The sequence below is a fragment of the Prionailurus viverrinus genome, chromosome B1, assembly GCF_022837055.1.
Source record: "Prionailurus viverrinus isolate Anna chromosome B1, UM_Priviv_1.0, whole genome shotgun sequence".
NCBI lineage: Eukaryota > Metazoa > Chordata > Mammalia > Carnivora > Felidae > Prionailurus > Prionailurus viverrinus.
In genome coordinates this window covers 63,663,416-63,689,741 of record NC_062564.1, presented here as the reverse complement: position 1 = coordinate 63,689,741, position 26,326 = coordinate 63,663,416, and the positions used below count along the sequence as shown (strand labels likewise).

The following is a 26,326-nucleotide window of genomic DNA, read 5'->3' as shown; positions in this document are numbered from 1 at the left end:
CTCTCTTTCCAATAATTTTAATACATTAAATTCATTACCTGTATATGGGAATCTTTGCTATAAAAATAATTTTATTTTTATTAAGTTCATAAATGTTTCTTCCAAAAAACAATGACAGAAATATCACAAAATGGAGAAGTTGGCACAACAGTTCCAATGTTCTATAGTAAGTCAAGATGCTTATCCAAGACAAAAAAATATTTCCAGTAGGGCAAGGAGAAATATTTGTGCTTAAGGAATTGGTCAAGATGAGCTAAATTACATAAATAGCATAAGATTATGCTAACAAAAAACCCCAAATCTTAGTACCTTAGAACAACAAAGGCTTATTTCTCTCCTAGATGACATGTCCGTCACAGAGTGGCTGAGTTTTCTGCTTCACACACTAGGGCCTTACTGAGAGAGTAGCCACCATCTTGAATGTGACCAGTCACCATGCCAAAGAAGAAAGACAGCTTTGCAGAGTCTTGCAGTGGCAGTGAAATGCTCTGTCTTGGAAATTCCAGTCATCAGATCCACTGGCAGCACAATCTTATTACATGTGCAGAAGAGAAAGGAAACTGAGATATTTATGAAATAACACCATTAGACTACGACTACCACCTTTAGCAAGTAAATCCTAGCTGATTTCCATTAAAACAGTAAAATCCTATATGCTTCTTAAAAGAATAATGAACTCAGATGTATTTAAACCCTAGCAACTTTATTTTCTTGGTTTGCAGGTAAGTAAAAGCTGCCTGAAGTTTCAGCATGAACTCTTGTGCCTTCTCATGTGCCTCTAATCTGGCAGCGTTGTATGTAAACAGTGTCTCAGTGCCCACCGGGGGCCACTCCCTGGCACTCGCACAGATGCTTGCCTATGCAGAAGAGCACCTAAAAAGAACATCGAACTGTGAATATGCTTACGTAGGGAATACATTTTCTTTGCAAGTTTTGAGGAGCAGAGATGCTAGAGGGCAAAGAGTTTAAATGCTAATATGGATGTTCAAGGTTTTCCAGAAGGGAGAATGATGTGTGAATGTGCGTGCGTGTGTGTGTGTGTGTGTGTGTGCACGTGTTTGCATACTCACACTTCACCTGGCTGTCCTTTCCAAGGAACCAAGAGAAATGATGTACAGCCCTGTAAAGAGAACAAAGAACAGGGTGGCCTTAGGCTGTAAATTCAAAGAACTTCTGGAAGAACATTTAAATATTGAACATTGAATATCTCTTTGCAGGAGTCAACAAAGATTGATGAGGAGAAAGTGTGAAGGGGACAGGATTTATAATCTGTTAATGTTCCCAGCCTCCCCACCCACCTCAGTGAAGAGAATGAGGCACTCCTCACGCCTCTGCCTTCTGAGGAGCTTCTCTGACAAACTAGTTCAAGGACTCCTGCAAGGCTGAATTAGAAAATGAGCAGAGAACAATTGAAGCTAAGAATCCAGAGAGGAAAGTCTAAGGAGAAAAGGAAAAGGAGCAGAGAGCGAAAGACAAAGTTGAGAGAGAAAGAGAATGATGGGAGAGAAAAAGTAAGTCATGGGGTTCAGAGAAAAAGAGGACTTATTCTGTGGGAGTGGCGGGTCACAGAGGAGAGGCTCCAGCATAAAATGATATGAAAAAGAATCAGGCCCAAGACGGAAAAGAGACATGAGAAGTGCTCCCTGGGTTTATGAACTGCGTCCCCTTTATTTTTTTTTCCAGGGGCTGAGTGCTTTAGTACTTGTGGTTATTGACACGCTTATTTGAATATGACTGTCTCTAAGGTTTGCATTTGTCTTTAAAAATACAGACAAAATGGGGTGCCTGGGTGGCTCAGGTGATTAAGTGTCCGACTTGGGCTCAGGTCATGATCTCCCAGTTCATGAGTTTGAAACCCCTTGTTGGGCTTTGTGCTGACAGCTCGGAGCCTGGAGCCTTTTTCGGATTCTGTGTCTTCCTCCCTCTCTGCCCCTCCCCCGTTCGCACTTCGTGTGTGTGTGTGTGTGTGTGTGTGTGTGTGTGTGTCCTCTCTCTCTCTCTCTCTCTCTCTCAAAAATGAATAAACATTAAAAATTTTTAATTTAAAAATACAGGTAAAAACTTGCTCCACTTTATATAAATGCACAAATTAATATGCCATAACACGCTGAAAAAATATCAAAGTGTTTGAGTCTTTTGTCAACAGGAAAAAAAGGTTGTTTGCCTGTGTTCTCTTAAGGGCTCTCCTTTCACAGACTGAAAAGAGCCACAAGTCTTTTTTGTAATGCTGGTATCGGCCTTCTTTACTGCCCTTGGACTCTGTATTGGTTATCAGTTCATTGCCAAACACATCCCTGAATATAACGCTTTATGATAAACCACCCAGGAATTCCTAGAAGCATTTTGCCTTTAGGGTGAGTATGATACTAAGCCTCCCCAATAGAGGGTGCTGAAGAGACAATGCAAGAGGAAGAGGCTTCTGGAAATTCTCAGCACAGGTAGGGGAGACAGTTGGGTGTTTGCCTTGTCCGGAAGGAGCCTGCCCAAGCCATGTGACCAGAACATGATCCCTCACGACCTTGCAGCTTGGCCTGGTGATAACTCGTCCTCTCTTGAAAACCTTCACTCACCCACCCCCATTCCCAGCGCATCCTACATCCAGAAAGCCTTCTGCCCCTGCTAACATCAAGACCCCCACTGCATGCCCACACCACGTGTTGCCAATCGTCTGCTCCCCACCTGCATGCACCTGGAGGACTGCCTGATGTCTGCCTACAACTCCACTCCAGCCAACTTTCCTGCTGTTAGGTGGCCACAGCACACTTTATCCAAGAAGCCTGAACTCCTTCCAAACATGTCTTTCCTTGAGTATTCCCCCTCAGCCCTTATGTACTATATATAAAGTTTCCTCTGTCTTATAGTTACTCTTTATTAGAGTTACAAATTCTTATATCAAAATTCCTCTTTAACCTACTATGTGGTTCCTATCTCCCAGTTAGACCCAGACTGTTACAGACTCTTTGATGTAGTTTGGTATACTAAACTCCACTCCTAATACCATTTTTCTCAGAGGAATATGTCACTTCTTCACTACTTGGAAACACCCACTTTATGAATGCTGAAAATTGGGCAGATAGAATAACTTCCACAGGGGTCTGCAATAGGTTCAAAACCAGATCTTAAATGACTAAAGAATTTCCTTCAATTCCTCGCTGAGTAAACAGTAAAGAATGAATTACAAATACAGAGCAAATCATTTTCTATGAAAGGCAAAACACAGAGATGAAATGAGACATCCAAAAACATAATCAAGCTTTGAGTCTAAGTTTTGTAACTTTCACTATAACCTGAACTGAGATAATACACCTTCATACTATGTAAGCATGTTTACTTTTGTTAGTGAGGTACATGTGACATGTGACATTATATTACTTTCAAGTGTACAACATGAGAATTCGATATTTCTATATATTGTGAAATGATCACAAGTCCAGTTAACATCCATTTCCATACATGGTTACAAACATTTTTTATTGTGATGATAACTTTTAAGGTCTACTCTCTTAGCAACATTCAAATATGCAATACAGTATTATTACCTATAGTCATCATGCTGTACATTACATCTCATTATTTATTTTATGACCGGAAGCTTGCCCTTTTGGACAAACTTCATCCATTACGCCCATTCCTCACCTCCTACCTCTGGCAACCACCAATCTCTTCTGTGTATCTATGAGCTCAGGGTATTGGGGGGGGTGGGTTCTGGTCTAAGGTGTTTTTTTATATTTACATATAAATAAGATCATATGATATTTGTCTTTCTCTGATTTATTTCAATTAGCACAATGCCCTCAAGATCCAGCCATGTTATTGCAAATGGTGGGATCGCCTTCTTTTTATGGTTGCATAATATTTCATTTTATATATATGTGTGTGTGTGTGTGTGTGTATACACACACACACACACACACACATATATATACACACACACATATATATATATTGCATAATATTTCATTTTATATATATGTGTGTGTGTGTTTGTATACACACACACACACACACATATATATATATATATATCCCACATTTTCTTTATCCATTCATCCATCGATGGACATTTAGGTTACTTCCGTATCTTAGCTATTGTAAATAATGCTGCAATGAACACAGAGGTAGAGATGTCTTTTCATGTTAGTGTTTTTGTTTTCTTCAGATAAATATCCAGAAGTGGAATTTCTGGATCTGTAGGCATGTTTATTAACATGTCATACATTCCAAGGGAGCACTCAGGGTCTGTTTCTTTCTTCTCTAAACATTCTATCACCAATGCTTCAGAGATTTGATCTTTCACTCTGAAATGTTAACAGCTAAAAAGTTAAAACGACCTTCTTCACCCACACCAATCTCTCTCTCTCTCTCTCTCTCTCTCTCTCTCTCTCTCTTTCACACACACACACACACACACACACACACACACACTCAGAGTTTGGTACATCTGAGTTCTAGTTGCATTTGTTCCTACATCCTATCATTTTTTTCTTCTCTCATTTGCAAATGCCACTATTACTTTTGAAAATCAGGTTATAATTCACTAAATTCAAAAATGTCTTAATTATAGGTCCTGCAGCCTTCTTAATCTATACCTCTTGAGCAATTATCTGGTTTTTTTTTCCATATTTGCCATGCGAACAGGTCTAAGATTAGAATTTACATTAGCAGCTCCCCAGCCCATGAGTTCCAAACTAAGAAGAGAGAACCTACTGTTACATTAACTTTTGACAGAAAATAACATCCTGTGCAAATACCTTTAAATCAAATTTGTCATGCTCCAGAGGGCCCATTTCTTTCAAAAGTGCAAAATTCAGAAGGGCAAGGAATAGAAATAAGAAGGTGTGATCTTGAGTGTGAAATATTCAGCTGTGAATTACTACATTAAATGTTCCTACATTTCAAAGCAAATGAAAATTCTCTAATAATCAACTGTCAGTCACAAACTAGTATGTATCTTATTAATTAATCTCTTAACAGGAATGACACCAAATATGAAGTCCAACCACACTACACTAGTCTAGTTATTGTTTGATCTGCTTTTCTTGAACTTGTTAAAGAACATATCAGAAAAAAATCAGTATAGGAGAAAAAATGATAAGAGAGTTTGTTAGAAAACACAGGCTGAGTCAAGCCCTAGAAGATACTATCAACTGGGAAATATTGAATGCATTTTCAGCAAGACTTATGATGTTACAAACTGAAATCAAGTTACCTGAAAGGCACCAGATATAGAAATTGAAAAACTTATTGCAAGAAATGTCAAAAACTGAAAAATAATATTAAACAAAGTGGAGCCATGCATAATTCCTGTTAATATATTTATCATCAATCACCAGTTTCATATCAATTGCAGGTCTCTGGTTCCTTCAAAGTTCTCTACAATTTCTGATTTTTCGTCTTTATTTTTTTTTAACTTTCTGAAATTTTACTGTTGTAAAAGTTTCCACAGAGCCTGTGGTAGCCTGTTTTGAAGATGTTGCTATCCATTCGTTATTTTCTCTTTGATCTATTCATATAATCTTTTTCCACCAAAGCTTATCTCCTTACATCATTTAGAAGCAATTGTTTGGCATTCTTTCCAGCGATCTCCTGAACTGCTCTAAAACCAGCCCCTCTCCCCATTGCTATTTCCATGATCCTAATACAGGCTCTCATCATCTTCTGCTCTAATGATTCCAGTAGATTCCAAACTTGTCTTTCTGGTTTCCCTGGTGCAATAGCTAACCCTCTTTCTTGAGGATGAACCAAGTGTAAAGACTTTCATTCTACCAGATATCGAGGCTTATTATAAAGTTGTGATAATTAAGAAAATTTGGGGGTGCCTGGACTCAGTCAGTTGAGCGTCCGTCCCATTTTGGCTCAGGTCATGATCTCACAGCTTGTGAGGTTTTTTTTTTTTCAATATATGAAATTTATTGTCAAATTGGTTTCCATACAACACCCGGTGCTCATCCCAAATGGTGCCCTCCTCAGTACCCACCCTCCCCTCCCTCCCACCCCCCCATCAACCCTCAGTTTGTTCTCAGTTTTTAAGGGTCTCTTATGCTTTGGCTCTCTCCCACTCTAACCTGGTTTGAGCTCTGTGTTGGGCTCTGTGCTGACAGCTCAGAGCCTGGAGCCTGCTTCAGTTTCTGTGTCTCCCTCTCTCTCTGCCCCCTTCCCACTCACTCTGTCTCTCTCTCAAAAGTTAATAAAAACATTAAAAAATTAAGAAAGAAAGAAAAAAGAAAATACGGCATTAGTGCAGCAATAGAGAAGTAAACCAATGAAGCAGAATAAGGAGTCCAGGAATGGACCCACACATCCTGAGCACTTGATTTATAACTAAGATGGCAAGGCAAGGCAGTGGAGAAATAATGTCCTTTGCAATCAATGACTCTGGAAGAAGTATGCATTCATATGGGAAATAATGAAGTTACAGCTTTAACTCATACAAAGATAAGAATCATACCTTGTATGTTATACACTTATGGTGAAAGACAAAGCTGTAAAGCTTTTAAGAGCTCATAGGAGACTTCTTTGTGTCTTCAGGATAGGAAAAATTTTCTTAAATAAGACATAAAAAGCAATCAAAAGAGAAGAAATTAGATCTATTTAAGTCTATTAAAATTAAGAACTTATAATTCATCAAAAGATACATATTAAGGGATGTCTGGGGGGGCTCAGTTGGTTAAGCATCCGACTCTTGATTTCAGCTCAGGTCATGATCTTACAGTCGTGACACTGAGTCCTGCATCAGGTTCCACACAGAGCATGGAACCTGCTTAACATTCTCTTTCTCCCTCTCCCTCTGCACCTCTCTCTGCTCATGCTCTCTTTCTCGCTCTATCTCTCAAAACAAATAAATAAACATTTTTAAAAGATACATATTAATAGAGTGAAAAACAAAATAAACCCAAGAATGGGAAAAGCTACTGTAACATGTAAAATGAGACATTTATATGCAAAACATGTTAAAAACAAAACAAAACAAAACAAAACCCTACAAAACATTAGAAAAAGTCACAAACATTAGGAAAAAAGGATGGAAGGGGTGCCTGGGTGGCTCAGTCAGTTCAGTGACTTTGACTCAGGTCATGATCTCTTGGTTCTTGGATTCAAGCCCTGCGTCGGGCTCTGTGTTGACAGCTCAGAGCCTGGAGCCTGCTTGGGATTCTGTGTCTCCCTCTCTCTCTGCCCCTTCCCCATTCATGCTCGCTCTCTCTCTCTCTCTCAACAGTGAATTAACATTAGAAGAAAAAGAAGAAAGGAAAAAGGACAGAAGACTTGAACAGACACTTCATAAAAAAGAAACTGAATGGCTAAAAATATATGAAAGAATGCTCAGCCTCATAAATAATGAGAAAACGCAAACATGGGGCGCCTGGGTGGCGCAGTCGGTTAAGCGTCCGACTTCAGCCAGGTCACGATCTCGCGGTCCGGGAGTTCGAGCCCCGCGTCAGGCTCTGGGCTGATGGCTCAGAGCCTGGAGCCTGTTTCCGATTCTGTGTCTCCCTCTCTCTCTGCCCCTCCCCCGTACATGCTCTGTCTCTGTCCCAAAAATAAATAAAAACGTTGAAAAAAAATTAACAAAAAAAAAAAAAAACAAACAAAAAAACGCAAACGTGAATCAGAAGGAGATTCCACTATACATCTGCCAGATTGGCAAAAACAACTGACTACTGCACTGACAGTATCAGGTGCTGACAAGGACCCGGAGCACTGAGAACACCCACACCGCTGGCAGTAGCCAAATGGTCATGCCACTTTTGGAAATATTTTGGCCTCTTCTCCTGAATTTGAAGATATGCCTCTCTTATGACGCAAAAAAGGCACCCTCTTGAGAAACTTGTATGCTTGTGCAGGAGGAGGTACGTAAGGACAGCCACAGCTACGTTGCTTATAATGATCCACAGGATGGAAGCTACTGATGTATCTATCAACAGTACATTGTCTAGTGTGTTCATATATGGAAGACCACCTGTCAATGAAATTGAACAAACTACAACTACACAAAGCAAGTAATAGCATTAAGCGAAAGAAGCAAGATGCAAAAGAGTATATACAGAATGACTTCATTTATAGAAAATTCAAAGCAAGCAAAACTAAAATGTAGTGTTTAAAGTTACACATAGGTGGTTAACTCTGCAGAGGTGGTAAAGCTCTAAAGCTAAACAAGGACTTGATCATCATTAAGCATTGTGGTCAATTTAACAGGGTAAGTGAAGGGGAAAGTGTGAGGGAGAAAATGAGAATAGTAAGAGAGTTCTGGTGTTCAGGCAAGGCTCCATCTCTGACCTGGTTAGTGGTTACATGGGTATTCGCTTTGTCATTGTTCCTGTAAAAAAAAAAATAATAATGTTTATTTATTTTTGAGAGAGAGACAGAGAGACAGAGCATGAGTGGGGGAGGATCAGAGAGAGAGAGACACAGAATCGGAAGCAGGCCTCAGGCTCTGAGCTGCCAGCACAGAGACCGATGTGGGGTTCAAACCCACAAACTGTGAGATTATGACCTGAGCCAAAGTTGGACGCTTAACTGACTGAGCCACCCAGGTGCCCCTATAATTTTTCAATAAACGGTACCTTTAGGTTTTGCATACTTTTCTCTACATGGGCTTTACTTTACAGTATAACCAGATTGGAAAAAAAATATGTTTCCACTAGATAAATGTGAATCAAAGTACATAACCTTATTCCTTATAGATTCCATTGGATCAATTACCTTTAGCTCAGAAAATACTGCTCCCATCAGATTTTTTTCGATTTACTTATCTTGTAGTCTTTGTATTTTTATAGGCTAGAAATGCTTCTCTATACCTCTAAATTTGGCTCTCAGAAACTTTTCATTATGGAGACTAACTATTGTCATGGGAATGATATCCAGATAGAATCTAGACATGTTATAATAAAAAAAGAAAAAAGTCAAATAACTGGGAATATTTTAAACCCAATGGGAAGGATAACAATTGGCAGTATCTTACCGACAGCAGTGAGAAAACCCTAAGGGCTACAGGCTGCTGTCCTGCCTGTGACCAGAGCACCGGTGGCCTAGACTGCCCATTCCTGCTCTTTCTTGTCCTTTTCAATTCTCTCTACATAGCTGATAAATTAAATTAAATTTATCTGGGTGGCTCAGCCAATTAACCATCTGAGTTCAGGTCATGATCTCATAGTTCATGAGTTTGAGCCCCTAGTCCAGCTCTGCGCTGACAGCTCAGAGCCTAAAGCCTGCTTCGGATCCTGTGTCTCCCTCTCTCTCTGCCCCTCCCACCTCACGTTCTGTCTCTCTTTCTCTCAAAAATAAATAAACATTAAAAAAATTATTTTAAATTTTGTATTATTCTATTGCTGCTGCTACTGCCACCTTATAATTGTGTAGCTTATTATCCAGTAATTTCTTCACTGAACATCGAGTTGCTGGTCAAACACAAGACACTGCTGGGTACTGCTCCTCAGAAGCTTTGCCTATCATAGGCATAGTTACTTCATTATCCCATATAATCTCCAACAATGCTCCGGGGTAGGCAGTGGATATTTTGCTATCCATTGTTTGAGCGTTTTTTTAATTGGATTTTTTATTAGTTACCTTTTGCTATGAATAACTCGCCCCAAAACTTAGTGAAGCAACCTTTATGAAGCTGCAATTCTGCAAATCAGCTAGGCAGCTTCCTCTGGTTTGGGCTAGTTCAGCTAATTTTAGCTGGGCTCACTAGTGAGTCAGCCAGCAACTGGCTGACCTAGGATGGCCTCACTCACTCATTGTCTGGCCAGGATGACAGGACAACTGGGCCACACATATTTCATCATTCTACACGCTAACTCAGGCTTCTTCACGTGATGGTAGCAGAGTTCTGAGAGCAGCAAAAGCACATGCCAAATGTGCAAGCATGTTGCAAGTCTCTGTGTATGTCACATTTGCTAAAGTCCCTTGGTCAAAGCAAGTCACATGGTCCAGCCCAGAATCGGTGTGGGAGGATATAAGCAAAGGGTGTGAATGTAAAAGATGATAAATCTATGGCCATCTTTGCCATCCACTGCAGCCCTAGAATGCCTCTCCTAAAATCACACTGGTGGTATGTGGCAGTCGAAGCACAGCTCATGGCCCCTCACTTGTAGTTCAGTGTTCTTTCCATCAGGGCAAACAAACAGAAGGAACAGGGGAAGCTAATGGAGGTAGAAATTGGGGAGGGTGTTCAGGGGAAGATGATAAGGAAGTCACACAGGGTAATTCAGATCACAAAGCTTACTCAGTTAAAGTGGTTATGGTGGTGAAATTAACTGAGCAATCGCCACATGTTGCTTTGTTTTATGCAATACTAACCAATTCTAGAATGTTCTAATCATCAACAACATAAATGTGAAGAGCATTGATCCACTCGTCCCATCTTCTTATATCTCTTCACGTCTTCCCCACCTCCCCAGGATTACCATCTCAACACAACTTTCCGGCCATCGGTCAGGAATCTGCAATTTCCCTTGCAAGTGCACACAACACTTAAGTCAGTTTCACAGAGCAGATGTCCATTAAATTTGGTTGACTAAATGAGAAGTAGCACAGAGAATATACTAAAACATCAAACCATTGCCCCCAGGAATATTTATTTTATTAGTACTACTGTAAATGCTGCAAAGAGTGTTCAGCCCTGGCATGCCAAGGGAGTTCCTCATTTGCAACTCTGGTTTTCCATTGTTGTCATTTCATGTGAAGAACATTGCAACTCAGTCCACAGTTTGGAAAGGTCAAGAGGCATTAAAGTACTTGAGGGGATGTGTTTGGCTAGTTTGACTACAACCTGGTTTGGCTCACACTCCTGCACTTACTAGCTCTTCATCTTTGAGCAGGTTGTTAGTACTGAGACTCAGGTTCTTCATCTGTAAAATGAGGATCACAGCGTTTACCTCAAAGACCATGTGAAGGATTGAATAGAATCAATCTGGGGGCACCTGGGTGACTCAGTCCGTTAGGCATCTGACTCTTGATCTCAGCTCTGGTTTTGATGTGGGGATCATAGGTTCAAGCTCCACTTTGGGCTTCACATTGGGTCCCACATTGGCCCTGTGTTGGGCTCCCTGCTGAGCATGAAGGCTACCTAAAAAAAAACAAAAACAAAAACAAAAACAAAAAACAAACAAAAAAAAGAATCAATATGTAGGTAGCATGCATAGCACAGAGCTAATTGTGGATACTCTTTATATAATCATCTCTACTGTTACTAATAATAGAAATCATTATAAGACAAATAATTTATTGTTTCACAAATTGAGACAATAGGGGAAACTGGGAGATCTATTTCTAAGGAATTCCCAGATTTTCTTTTTTTGTTGGTTTTCGAAAGTTCATTAAATTTCATTTACAGCAAACCAGAGAAGCCATTTCCTGATGTCCTCTCATGTATTAATTAATTTGCTCAGACCCTTGTCTACACTACCTGCAGCTCCCTTTCCCTATTCAGAGGACAGATGTTATTGACCTTCCTTCACTCCCATCAGGAAACTGCTCCGCCTTCTTTCTAGAGTCTCTGACCATCTTTCTATGTATATTTAAAAGCACCACAGGGATGAAAAAAAAAATCAGGCTGATAAAGATGCAGCCCAGTCCTTTATTAAAAAAAAGAAAGCCATCTTTCTGAATAAAGATTAGAGATTTCAGTGCTAATATCCTTCTTGAAAAAAATCATGTTTCAATGCAGATAAGGAAGAAAGGCAAACTCTTTGCAACGACAAATCTTATTCTTCATTGGGCCCTCATTGTTTCATAAACAATAATACGCACACATTAGGAGGAGAATATCTTGTTGAAACAATAAATGGCCCCTTAGGACCTCAAAGTGCTTTGAGGAAATTGCTATTAATTTTTCCAATCACCCTGTAGCAATAAAAATCTCAATTCACAGAATTAAATTGAGATCTCAAGAGTCAGGTGGCAAATGCATAGTAAAGAGGTCCCCCAGTAGTCTACTTTCTGAAAATATTTTGGTCATTTTCATGAAGAGTTATTATGAAAAATGAATACCAACAGTTCAATAACTTTGTCAGCTATTCTGAAGAAAAGTTTTCAAAGAAACCAGGCAAGTCTGACTTTCCTTTCAGGATTACTTGAAGAACTGGCTGAGATGGATCAGAGGGGAAAAAATGTGAAAAAAATAAAGCAGAATATGCAAAAAGAAAAAGAGAAGTCTGCTAAGAGCTGGCTGTGTCCTCCTAAAACATAAGTAATAGGTATGATTTCATTCAGAGATGTGGATTCAAAGGATCTTTCATATAAAATTGTTTGGAGTACACCAAAAAGTCTACTCTGATTAAAACTCTTTTCTCCAACAGTTCCTACTGGGATTTATCATTCACTTAGATTAACTCACCAGCTCCTATGATAATCACTCATATCTGGGAGTGGTACCACAATAAGTCACCATTACTGCAAATATTTTAGTGTAAATTAATTTATCTAAGGAAAACTAAACAGACTAGATTTTTTTATTTCAAAGAGTATAGATTCAGAGCATATCTGCTGGGACATCACAATGGTGAGTCCTGAGCAAGCAAGGGACAATCAGAGGACATGTTGTCGATGTAGGACAGAATGCTCAGGCTATAGTTAGACCACTTTCTCTATGCCTCAACTTCCTCCTTGTAAAAGAAGAATGATTCTGTCCTGCTTAGTTCTCAGAGTCACTGTGAAAATCAAATTCAATAATATTCTGAAACACTCAAGTGTTTCATTCAAATATAAAAAATAAATAAATAAAGAATGGGTCCTAGAAGTGTGGCAAGGGTTATAAGGACAAAAAACATTCAGATGGGATGAGTAATGATAAAAATAAATGACTACATAGATAAATAACATAAGAAATGTCGGTTACTAAGTTTTGCTTGAAATCACTCCTGGAAAACAGTGTAGATATTTTTTATTCAAGGACATAAAATAAGGATAAAAATAAGACAAGTTGCTGCATTAAATGAAGATTTTCTAGCATTTATAAAAAAAACCCCTGGAGACATGAAAGTCAGTCTCTTTCCTTGATCTCTCCTTAAAGAAAAGGCAATTGCTAAAAAAAGAAAAAAAAAGTAGTAGACTTTCAAGCCCTGATGTGCACAGATGTCCATGAGATCTGAAATGAAAAAAAAAACAAAAAAAAAACAAACAAAAAAAACAACCTCTTAAACCATAGTCTTAGATAGTTTTCATTATTTATATGTATGTTTGTAAATGCAGATTAAAAAGGTGTAAAAAACACACTGGACTATTAATAGTGTTTCCTTCAGGGAGAAAGGTGAGGCTGGGGAAAGCTGGGAAGGAGGACTTTCTTTACACTTTTGTAATATTTGAAAAATCTCTAATCATATATTTTATGACTTTTTAAAAAATAGCATGATAGATATTATGATAGACATATGCAGTTTCTAACCATGGGAGATGGGATCAGCTGAGACTTAATAACTAAGCAGGAATCAGTCAGACAGAATAGCAGAGGAAAGGTACTTACGGCAGAGAATTAGCATGTGCAAAGGCACAGGGGTCTAGGAGGAGGAGAGGTATCCATTATGTGTGGTAGTTTGGTAAAAGCAAATCCTAGGTGGATATGGTAGAAGAGTGGAGGGTGATGGTAGAAGGCTGATCGTGGGGCCTGCATAAGATGTTAAGGAATTTGAACTGTATTCTGAGCCGCTAGGAAGCCACTGATGGATTTGGGGTGGGGGGAGGGTGGGGGGGTGGATAACATGCTGCAGTTTGTGTTTCAGGGAGATGTCACCGAAAACAGTGTAGACAATGAATGGAGTAGAAGGAAAAACAATTACGAAACACTATGAGCAAGGAAAGAGTTGTCAAAGCTCTTAACTAAAACCATGGAAAGGAATCAAGAAACTATTGGTTATTTGCAACTACAGTTGAAAATGGAGATGCAGTCAAGAGGTAAGGCTTTAATAATCAGCATTTCCTGGGATGCCTGGGTGGCTCCGTCAGTTAAGCATCTGACTTCACCTCAGGTCATGATCTCGGGTTCGATGGTCCGATTCCTGCATGGGGCTCTGTGCTAAAAGCTCAGAGCCTGTTTTGGATTCTGTGTCTCCCTCTTTCTGCCCCTCTCCTGCTCGCACTTTCTCTCTCTCTCTCTCTCTCTCTTTCAGAAATAAACACTAAAAAATTTAAAAAAAAAAAGAATCAGCATTTCCCAATTCCATTATTCATGTTCTCCATCACAATCTAAGAAAAACCCACTACTATCTTTTACTTAGTAATTTTTATTGACTCACATTAAGCCTCATGCTAAGCAGAAAAATAATAGGTTTGATACACTGTGGTTTTCTACTACACCTTAATATAAGCACATATAAATTAAAATTAAAATGCATCTAAGTCTTCTTAAATACCAGCAATGAAAACTATACCACACTTTAGGACACATAGGATCAATCGCTTCCATTTCTAAAACCCTATAAGTCTATGTTATGTAACCAAAAGCTTCCTTTGAAATTTGAGCCCCCAAAATGTTATAAGAATTTTGTCCAAGATTTAGCTTAGACTGAGTATGGTCTCCAGATCTAGTAACTCAGAATTGCAAATTCTCAGACCCTACTAAAGCAGAAATTCTGAAGGTACAAGGGACTAATCTATGTTTTAAGAAACTTCCATGTGAATTGGATGCCCCTACCTAAAGTCTGAGAACCACTGCTTTGGGCCATGCACAAGATTTCTCCGGCAAAGAAACTGAGGCAATCAGGAGAATGTAGGTAGGATCATTTCCAACTCAGTGCTCTTACATCTAATAACATCTATTATTCTTTTTTATTATCCAGATCCATACTGTGCCTTTTAGAACCATGCTCAGTTCATTGACAACCATTAAATAGATCAATTGAGGATAATGATGCATTTGTGGTTTTCTAGATCTCTAGTGTACCACTTCTCAAATTCTCATACCACAGTTACTACCTTCATAATTCTGCTCCAACCATGTATCACATATTGTACACACATATTATTTACTTAAAGTTTTTCCTTAAATAAATTCCCTTTTTTATTTTAATAAATTAAAGGACAAATTTATATTACTGCCATCACCAGAAAGTACCACTTGCTGTGAGTAAAAGCTAACTACAAAGAAGAATACAATGTCAGATTCTACCCTTATTTGTCAAAAGTTCTGCTCTGATGACATGATACTCTTTGTATAAAACCCAAAGACTGCACCAAAAAATTGCTATAACTAATACATGAACTTATCAAAGTCACAGGATATAAAATCAATGTGTAGAAATCTGTTGCATTTCTATACACCAATAATGAAACAGCAGAAGAAGAAATCAAGGAATCAATCCCATTTGTAATTGCCCCAATAACAATTAGATACCTAGGAATAAACCTAACTAAAGAGGTAAAAGATCCATACTCTAAAAACTATAGAACACTTATGAAAAAAATTGAAGATACAAAGAAATGGAAAAGCATTCCATGCTCATGGATTGGAAGAACATTGTCAAAATATCTATACTACCCAAAGCAATCTATACATTAATGCAATCCCTTTCAAAATACCACGAGCATTTTTTACAGAGCTAGAACAAACAATCCGAAAATTTGTATGGAACCACAAAAGACCCCAAATAGCCAAAGCAATCCTGAAAAAAAAAAGCAAAGCTGGAAATATCATAATTCCAGATTCCAAGCTATATTATAGAGCTGTAGTCATCAAGACAGTATGGCACAAGTGCAAAAACAGACACATAGATCAATGGAACAGCAAAGAAAACCCAGAAATGGACCCACAACTATATGGGCAACAAATCTTCAAAAAAGCAGGAAAGAATATCCAAAGGAAAAAAGACAGTCTTTTCAACAAATGATGTTGGGAAAACTGGCTGGCGACATGCAGAAGAATGAAACTGAACCACTTACTTACACCATACACAAAAATAAACTCAAAATGGATGAATGACCTAAATGTGAGATAGGAAACCATCAAAATCCTAGAGGAGAACACAGGCAGCAACCTCTTTAACCTCAGCCGCAGCAGTTTCTTACTAGACACATCACCAAACGCAAGGGAAACTAAAGCAAACATGAACTATTGGGACCTCATCAAGATAAAAACTTCTGCACAGTGAGTTAAACAATCAACAAAACTAAAAGGCAGCCTATGGAGTGGGAGAAGATATTTTCAAATGGCACATCTGATAAAGGGTTAATATCCAAAATCTATGAAGAACATATCAATTTCAACACCCCAAAAAACAAATAATCCAGGTAAGAAATGGGCAGAAAACATAAATAGATACTTTTCCAAAGAAGACATCCAGATGGCTAATAGACACATGAAAAGATGCTCAATATCATTCATCATTAGGGAAATATAAATCAAAACCATGGTGAGATATCACTTCATACCTTTCAGAATGTCTAAAATGTATAACACAAGAAACAACAGATGTTGGTGAGGATGTGGTGAAAGGAGAAGCCTCTTGCCCTGCTGGTGTGAATGCAAACTGGTGCAGCCACTCTGAAGACCAGTATGGAGGATCCCCAAGAGACTAAAAATAGAACTACCCTACAATCCAGCAATTGCACTATTAGGTATTTACCCAAAGGATATAAACCCAGATGGAAGGGGTACATGCACCCCAATGTTTAACAGCCTTATCGACAATAGCAAAACTATGGAGAAAGCTCAAATGTCCATCGAATGATGAACGGATAAAGAAGATATGATATTTATACAATGAGATATCACTCAGCCATCAAAAAGAATGAAATCTTGCTATTTGCAATGACATGGTTGAAGCTAGAGTGTATTATGCTGAGCAAAATTAGTCAACTGGAGAAAGACAAGTACCATGTGATTTCACTCATATGTCGAATTAAAGAAACAAAACAGATGAACATGTGAGGGGGGTGGAAAGAAGAGCAGGAAACAAACCACAAGTGACTTGTAACAATAGAGAACAAGCTGAAGATTGTTGGAGGGGAGGTGGGTGCAGGATGGGCTAAATGGGTGATGGGTATTAAGGAAGGCACCTGTGATGGGCCCTGGGTGTTGTATATAAGTGATGAATCACTGACTTCTACTCTGGAAACCAGTATCGCACTGTATGCTAACTAAAATTTAAATTAAAAATAAAATAAAATAAAACAGGACCAAAAAAAACAAAAGAAAGAAAGAAATTGCCTGATTATTGTTAGTTAAGTAATTTGCCTGATAGATCCCCAAAATCCTCAAAAAACAAAACAAAAAAAAAGAAAAGAAAAAGAAAAAGAAAGAAAGAAAGAAAGAAAGTGACCTTCCAATAAACAAACCATATTTTAAGGTTTATTTAAAAAATAAATTTGCTCATGAGGACTGCATTCCTTTATTATCAAGGGTGGTTAGCCCATATTAGAAGAGTGTTCAAGTTTCATACCTAACTTGATGTACTCTGGATAGAAAAAGCATTAAAATGGATTTAAGGTTCTCAACATGTGATTCAGTATTAGTTACCTATACGAGCATGAACCCCCCAAATCATTCCATTCTGGCAGTGATTCCTATCCCATACTTCAGGAAATGCTAGCTTAAACCATAAGTACAAGCTAGATAAACTCTGAGAATGCAGATTTAGAACAGGAAAGTTCTAAAAATAAAACCTTCATATTTAAGAAGTGAACCAAAAAAGAAAAGCAAACAAGGGTGACTAGAACCTGGTGACTGAGGGTGACTGAGACCCTAAAAGGGTCAGAGAAAAGCTAGACACAGAATTGCCACTGAACCCAGGAGAGAAGGAATTTAGGAAAAGAAAGCACCAGCAAGAATGAATGATCTAGCACAAACATCTGCCTTCCAACCAACCCTAAACCCAAACAATGACATAAATAATTTTATTTTGTAAAAATCCATGTATTTTGTGAAAGTACTACCAATGGAACAGGAGTTTTAAGAAATTCGTGAAAGAGACAATTCCCTTTCCTTTCTCTCTCTTCCAGCTATCAAAGCTGCCACAAGGAAAGAAGGCTAAAGGGAAGAAGGCAGTCTTGGACCCTGCTGTCATGAAGAAGCAAGAGGCCAAAAAAGGTGGTCAGTCCCTTGTTAAAACAAGGGACAGGACATCCAGCCTCAAAGGGACTTCACTCTGTGAAATGTCCCCTCTGCATCTGGTTGCAGTGGCAATGGCTCTTCCCTTTAAACATCTGAAAATTCCTTCTGTCATTAACCAGTTCACCCAGGCCTTGCCCCACCAAACAGTTATTCAATTGCTTAAGTTCATCCACAGATTCAGACCAGAGACAAAGCAAGAGAAGCAGAAAATTTTGGCCTGAGTTGAGAACAAAGTTGCTAGCAAAGGGGATGACCCCACTAAGAGGCCACCTGTTCTCCAAGTGGGGGTTAATACTATCCCCACCTTAATGGAAAATAAGAAGTCTCAGCTGATAGTGATTTTACATTCTGTGGACCCCACTGAGCTGGTTGTCTTCCTGTCTGCCCTGTGTCATAAGGTGGGTGTTCCCCATTGCGTTATCAAGAGGAAGGCCAGGCTGGGCATCTGGTCCACAGGAAAACCTCACACAGGTTCACTCAGAAGACAAAGGAGGTCTGTCCAAGCAGGTGGAAGCTATGAGGACCAATGACAATGACAAATATGATGAGATCCACCATCTCTGGGGAGGCATCGTCCTGGGTCCAAAGTCAGTGGCTTGTGTTGCTGGGCTGGAAAAGGCAAAGGCTAAAGAACTGGCACCAAACCGGGCTAAGTGTGCACTGCTGAGTCGTCCATACGTAAAGGTAATATGAGTTCATTTTCAGCCAGTATTGGAAGGAAGGAAGGAAGGAAGGAAGGAAGGAAGGAAGGAAAAGAGAGAGAGAGACAAAGAGATAAAGGAAGAAAGAAAGAAAGAAAGAAAGAAGAAAGAAAAGAGAGAAAAAAAGAAAAGGAGAGTGGGAGGGAGGGAGGGAGGGAGGAAGGAAGGAAGGGAAAGAGAGAGAGAGAGAGAGAAAGAAAGAAAGAAAGAAAGAGAAAGAAAGAAAGAAAGAGAAAGAAAGAAAGAAAGAGAAAGAAAGAAAGAGAAAGAGAGGAAGAAAGAAAGAAAGAGAAAGAAAGAAAGAAAGAAAAAGAGGAAGAAAGAAAGAAAGAAAGAGAAAGAAAGAAAGAAAGAAAGAGAATGAAAGAGAAAGAAAGAAAGAGAAAGAGAAAGAAAGAAAGAAAGAGAAAGAAAGAAAGAAAGAAAGAAAGAAAGATTCCTGAAAGAAAACAGATGACACCAAATGATACATGGAGAAACAAAACCACATGCACGTGTACGCTGAAAGAGGTCCACCAGGTTTAATGAAGGTTAACAGCTTTATCAAGGTTTTACCAGGGATTATTTCAACGTAGAAAGTCGTATAGACACCTCCTTTGCTCATCTACGTTATAATAAAAATTAACTACATTATTTACGTTGTAATAAAAGTTCCATAATAACTAAACAGTATTTGTGATACCAAACAATATATTTTAGTTAAATGGGTGTATTCATTGTCTATTGCTGAGTATCAAATTATCCGACAATATGGCCTGTTAAAACAACACCCATTTATTACACCACAGTCTCTGTAGGTCAGGAATCTGTGACCAACTGAGTCCTCACTGCTTCATGGTCTCTCACAAAGCTGCAGTGAAAGTGTTGGCTCAGTGAATGCAATCTCATCTGTGGGCTCTACTGGGGAAGCATGTCACTCAATAGTTGTTGGAAGCATTCAGCTCTTCATTGGCTGTTAGGCGGAGGACCTCAATTCATCGATTGTTCTTGTCTGGATGTGGCCCTCAGCTTCTTGCCTCGGGGCTTCTCCAACACAGCAACTTGCCTTATCAAAGTACACACAAGCCAAAAAAGCAATAGAGGGAGTCTGCTAGCAAGAAAAAAGTCCCAATATTTCATAATCTAATCATTGAAGTGACATTCCCTCAATGTTGCCATAAATAACAGAAGGCAGGGATCATTGGCAGACACTGCAGAAGCTGCCTTACCCAGAAGAGTCCTTCTCACCTATCTAGTGTTCGAGATAGACACTAAAATTATATCTAAGCTTTTCATTTTACAGATGAGAAAACTGAGACACAGGGTGATTGTATAACTCATTCAAGTCTAGTCTAAAGTGAGAACCAAGGTCTGCTTAGCCCATTTTACTGTTTTTTTTACCCTACACCATAACTGCTGCTTTTTTTTTTTTTAATGTTTATTCATTTTGGGAGAGAGAGAAAGAAAGCAGGGGAGGGGCAGAGAGAGAATCCCAAGCAGACTCTGCACTGTCAGCCCAGAGCCAGACACAGGGCTCAAACTTACCAACCCTGAGGTCATGACCTGAGCTGAAATCAAGAAGTTGTATGCTTAACTGACTGAACCATCCAGGCACCCCTTACTGTTTCTAAAGTCTAGGACAAGTGCCATATCTCAACTGCTCCAGCCTGTTGACAACCCTTTCTCTGAAGGGTAACATGAATTCTCTATGTCACTTCCATGGTAGTTAACCAAACAATACCTGAATGACTTTTTTTAAAAATTTTTTTTAACGTTTATTCATTTTGGGGAGAGAGAGAGAGAGAGAGAGAGAGTGCGTGTGTGTGTGTGTGTGTGTGTGTGTGTGTGTGAGTGGGGAAGGGGCAGAGAGAGAGAGAGAGAGAAGGACACAGAATCCAAAGAAGGCTCCAGGTTCTAAGCAGTCAGCGCAGAGCCAGGCACGGGGCTCGAACTCATGAACCATGAGACCATGACCTAAGCCAAAGTCAGACGCTTAACCGACTGACCCACCTAGGCGCACCTACCTGAATGACTGTTTAATGTTCTAGGGTAGCTACCTTAGCTCCCCCTAAAATCTCTTCTAAGAAGGAACTATATTTCATGCATCCTTTTGTCCCTTGTAAAGAAAATTCTAGAAGCCTCCTACCCACAAAAGGAACTTAGTGAAACGTGTGTTGACTGACAAAATTTAAAAACTGCAAGAAAGCATAAATGTTAGAGAAGGAGAAATTGTATAATTTGCTTTTGACAGTCATATAACATCCTCAAATTGTCAAATAAAAATTTCCTTAAGTAATTTTTTATTGGATAATGTAAGGTCAATGAATTAATAAGAGCAAGGGTCAGCACTGTCCATCTAGTAAAGTTCAATATGAGGAAACCTAAAGACAAATTAGTTCCCACCTCTCAGCCCGTGGCCCTGGGCTGGTTAGCATTTTCACTCACTGGGTTCTGTGTTTGCATGAGGAGATTTGCAGCCTACGTTTTAAGAGTGTAAAAGATACATAACTGACAGAGAAATACTTGGAAAGTGCATACCATTGAAAATGTATACAAAACATTCAACACTTGAGAAGAGAAAAATCACAATTTCTTCTATTCCTATACCAGTGCCCTAATCCACTTTCCTTTCCTCTATATGAAATAAATAGATCCCCAAATAAACTGGAGGATAAAACCAGTACTTAACAAACTCCTCAAAACCAATAGCTGCACATTTCGTCCAAGTCATATGAATTCCTCCACTTTGTAAACCTTAAGAGACAACAAGAAACTATGAAGATGACCTGTTTCACTTTTTTGAGACATTCTGGGTAAAATAAAGTATAATGTATGGTTTCCTCAAAATTCAAAGACTAAGGAAATATTCTAACCCGTAGAGTAGTTCTACTAAACACTGGTATAGAAAACAATCTTGAAGCAATTGCTTGTTTCTATCAAGACAGGTGATTGTAACATGTGTGCAGGTGAATTGAGGGGACAGCAATGTAGCTGTATATAATCAATTAATTCTAGCAATGCTATTGACAGAAAATTCCAGAAACACACCAGTGAAGTACCTGCAGTCTTTACGATGTTTCTACTTTTCTAAAAATATTTCACATTTGTCCCCACAATCTTATCAAAGGGAGTCAGGATTTTTACTCAAAGCTGTGAACTGGGTCTTGTATGCTCTGTAAGATTTAAACAGATCAGGTTCTTATTTCCTACATGAATACATTTATGATAAGCAAGTCTTTGATTAGCTGTTGGCTGTGCAAAGACCAGACACACCCTTCTGCACCTTGGATTGATATGCACTGAAACATCCCTAACATTTTGAATTATTTATTTTAGGAGGGCGTAAGCCAAAAGACTGGGAAAATATTATCAATGCCAAGCCCTTCTCTTCCCCCAGAAGGCTTGTCTCTTGCCTCTTACAACAAAGTAAAGAAGATTCTAGTTTTCCTTACCAGAATCTTTTTAGGTGCCTAAGGCAGGGCAGATGGGAGGTGGAAAGAGAATATAAACTGTTTTGGAGTTCCTTCACATGAAGAAAAAAACAAGTTGTATCAAGATTTAAATACTCCTGCCTCAACAAACACAAATAACCAAGCAAAAGTTAGCTTACAAAAAATTCAAATTGCTGCCCTGGAGGAAAAAAGCTCAAACTAACAGATGGTCAGTCATTTTAGCAATCTTTTAGAATATTGGGATTTAATAGCAGTTTATTATCTGCACCAATAACAACAAAAATGATGGGACTATAGGTCAGGCATTGAAACAAAATTATCCCTACTACATTATCTATAATATGACAATTGTGAAGAACCCATCAAGACTAAATAAGAAATGTTTTCTAATGAATGTTGCTATTGTGTTAAATGAGATTAATATGGGCCTTGAATTTTAGAAACATTGAATTAAGCAGCAGGTAATGAAAAGTGATTATCCTAATTAAGCAAAAAAACCCAAAAAGCAAAAAAAACATACAATGGCCCTCTTCGTCACCAGAGATGCCCCCTTGTGTAGCATCAAACTTCCTTCTATGTGAACTCCGAGCTACCCTCTAGAGAGACCAGGATTTTGCTAAATACCCTGTATAACATCAAATAGCGGTTTCTCCTCTATTCTGCAAACCAAAGAAAGAAATGGGATAACATTCTCTAATGATAATGCCATGAGTTCTTCAGAAGAAAGATTGTACTGATTAAAGAATTGCACATATCTGATTAAAGAATTTATTGCACATATCTGATTTAAAGAATTAAAGATTGCACATATCTGATTAAAGAAATCAGATATGTGGGTTTGGGAGACTCAAAACACAGTCTCCTCAAAGGTAGGCATTGGGCTCTGGCTCTGGCCGTCAAGGGGACAGAGACTTAGGGTATGTTTGGGACAGGATGATATGCACATACCCTAGCTCATGCAGAATGAAGTTTACAAAGGATCATGAAGATGGGCTCCCCTGCTTCTTATTTCATTTGCATCTGTGAAATCACTGAAATCCCTCCTCAAGATCTCAACAGAATCATAATATCAGGGAAAAAGTGCCTTTGGGTAAATCTCCCAGGGAAATTAAGAGGTAGAGCCATTAAATAGAAATGATACATATTTTATTTTGGCACCTGACCTTTTTATGTGGTTAATACATAAAAATAGCCCTAGAACATTTTTTTCTTTTTCTTTTTCTTTTTTTCTAAGACAATCACTAAAGTTTTCTAGGTCTTGTATGTGTCAGACACTGTGCTAAGTGCTTCGACATTTGACATGTTATCCAATTTAATCCTCGTAACCCTGTATAGTAGTGTTTTATTTAATTTTATAAGTGAAAAAGAACTTAACCTCAGAAAAAAACAAAAGACAGAAGGTTGTTGATCATTTCTTGAGTAGGGTACAAATAAGATACGAGTTTATGATCATTAACATCTATAAAAAGCCATTCTAAATATAAATAAAATATTTTTTAATTTTTCACAAGATTATGACTAGTGGAAAGTGTCCTTCTAAGCAGCAGGCTGCTCAATTCAGAGGTAAACTTGTCACAGTTTCGGCATCCTCTGATGACAGTTCTTATGACTCAGTTCCTTGGATCTCTCTGTAATTCCTAGTGGTTAAATGGAGCTCGTTCCTTGCATGAAATAGTCTGAGTTTGAATCCTAACTGTATGTTTGGGGTGAATACTAGCAATAGACTGGCTGTATTCCCTTAGGCATATTAGTCAACTTGAGAATTTGTAATGGGTTATTTAAAGAGGTCGGGATAGGATGGTATCTGTCTACATGGGGCAGTTTAGGTACAGCCTGAAATCCTTCTGCAAACTGACAAGAGAGCAATATGTAGACAGCTAACATTAAAAGGACCGTCAGGGACAAGATAGGCCACTATCATACCTCCTTCATACAGGTTGCATGCAAGACTCCCTCCGCAAAGAATCAATGATTTGGTTTCCAGCATTGCCCAAGTCTTTAATTGAAATCTCCCGAACTATTCCTGTGTCATTCCTCTATCTTCCCACCAGGGGGCAGGGTAGAGGCGACCCTAGTCAAGCATAATCTCATGTTCTACTTCCTCATTCATTCTACTTCCAGGTGTAAATTGTTCCTTAAATGGTTTACGTTTTCCCTTTTGAATCTCAATGCCCTATATTGAAAGTCAAGGAAACTGAACACTGACTCTACTTCTTTTTATTCCTTTTACAATATTCCTACTTCTTGGGGCAATATGGAAGTCTCTGATTAACCAGGGGGAAAGAAGTTAGAGGAAAGAACCGCTTCACAAATAATATCTCAAGATACAATCTCAAGAATAGACTGAAATTTACGTCTGAAGTTAGAGTTATTTCTAACATTATTTATATGGGCAACAAAAACAAAAGTGCCAGATTCACTTAATAACGATCGTTTTGTTTACAGCTACTCCCTTGCAGTTTCCTTTCCTCTCCCCTATGATTTTGCACATTAGTGTACTTCAAAGCTACTCCTCTGAAATGAGGCATTGACATTTGCTCCTATGGCAGCAGAAATTCAAGCAATTGAATGATACTGATTCTCAGGACAGGCCTTACTGTCATGACCTCCTTCTACTCCCATAACCACGACCACCCACCACCACTGCCCCTTGTTCATATTTCACATTTTTTGCCGATGTTCCTTCCGTCTCTCACGCCTGTATCAAATGATAATGGGAAATCTGTCTTCTAAACCGAATGCAAGTAAGCTCTAAATTCCAGGATGAGAAATTGCCTCAAATAATGAAAATAAGAGCATTCACATATAGAATGGAGTGTTGGAAGTATATTATAATGCATAAAATATTCTTCTGTTATTGCTGCTGGAAATTACTGTTTACAAAGCACCTTCCCATGTACTATTTGGTTAAATGTAACAGCTTAATATCTCTTTCAAAAGAAGTATCCCAATGAAAGGAAATGTTAGTAGTTTGTAATTTTTTTTTAAATGTTTATTTATTTTGAGAGAGAGCGCGCGCAAGCGGGGAAGGGGAGAGAGACACAGAATCTGAAGCAGGCTCTGGGCTCCACGCTGTCAGCACACAGTCAGAGGCGGGGATCTAATCCACAAATTGTGAGATCGTGACCTCGGCGGAAGTTGGATGCTCAACTGACCCAGCCCCTAGGCGCCCCTAGTGGTTTGTAATCTTAAGGAGAGCTGGCCTTTCTCCTGCTGAATGCTCACGGAAGCAGACATGCCTGGCTGGACTTTCACCTAGTAAGAGAGCCGCATGCCCAGTTTGGAGAAAGTAGGCTGCTGGAGGTTTGTAGAATGATATGGCAATCCTTTAAATGCAGTTATGTCTCTCTTTTTCGCCTGGCCTAAATGTTCCCATTATTTCTGTGATATAATTCAACCAACTAGGCACCTTAAATTTTTCAACAGTTTTTCCTTTTGAAGTTCCATCGCTGGAGCTGCCAAATCAGTCTTTCCCTGCTGTTGACGGCCTGTGGCACAATGAACGTCACTACATGCCCCTTCCCATTTGTCAGCAATGGCAGAAACGTCCATGGTACCTGTGAAGGCCAAGTGATTGCCAAGTAATTAGCAAGGGCTGACGTCAGTTAGGCAACATCTCCTTCCGTAGGTTTCCATAAAGCAAGACTTGTGACAACTTTCTTGGAGTCTTAAAAATCAGAATTATTTAAGTAGATAATACCAAAGCAGAAAAAGCCTCTGAGTCTTTTTCCCACCAGAATATGGTGGCAACATGGCATTAAGGTTCAGGTCATGATACATAAAACAACAGTTACATCATGTGGTTAATATACTATGACTTGCTAGAGTAGAAAAACACCTCTGTCATTTCCCTTTGTCACTTACGCACCATCCACAGGATCAAAGGAAAAAAATAACTTCACCAGTGAGATGCGAAACTATAGAAATAGACATCGTCTTAGCCAAGGAAGCCCGGTTACACCAGGTAGACGTGAAAAGGTCAACAGACAGCACCATCCATGGACAGCTTTTTGATAACAAAATGGTGATAGGAAAGGTGGGTTTTAATAATTCTGATAAAGATGCTGATGATGTAAATTAGGATGACAGCAAAGGAAAGCAGCACTTCTGGTCCTCTCCACCAATTCATGTCCATCACGTCCTTTAAAACT

The 26,326-nt window shown here is 38.9% G+C and overlaps 1 pseudogene; it reads left to right on the top strand.

The window, feature by feature from the left end:
• Nucleotides 1-750: 750 nt before the first annotated feature.
• On the top strand, nucleotides 751-26,256 carry LOC125164771 (60S ribosomal protein L7a-like; annotated as a pseudogene).
• Nucleotides 26,257-26,326: the final 70 nt, after the last annotated feature.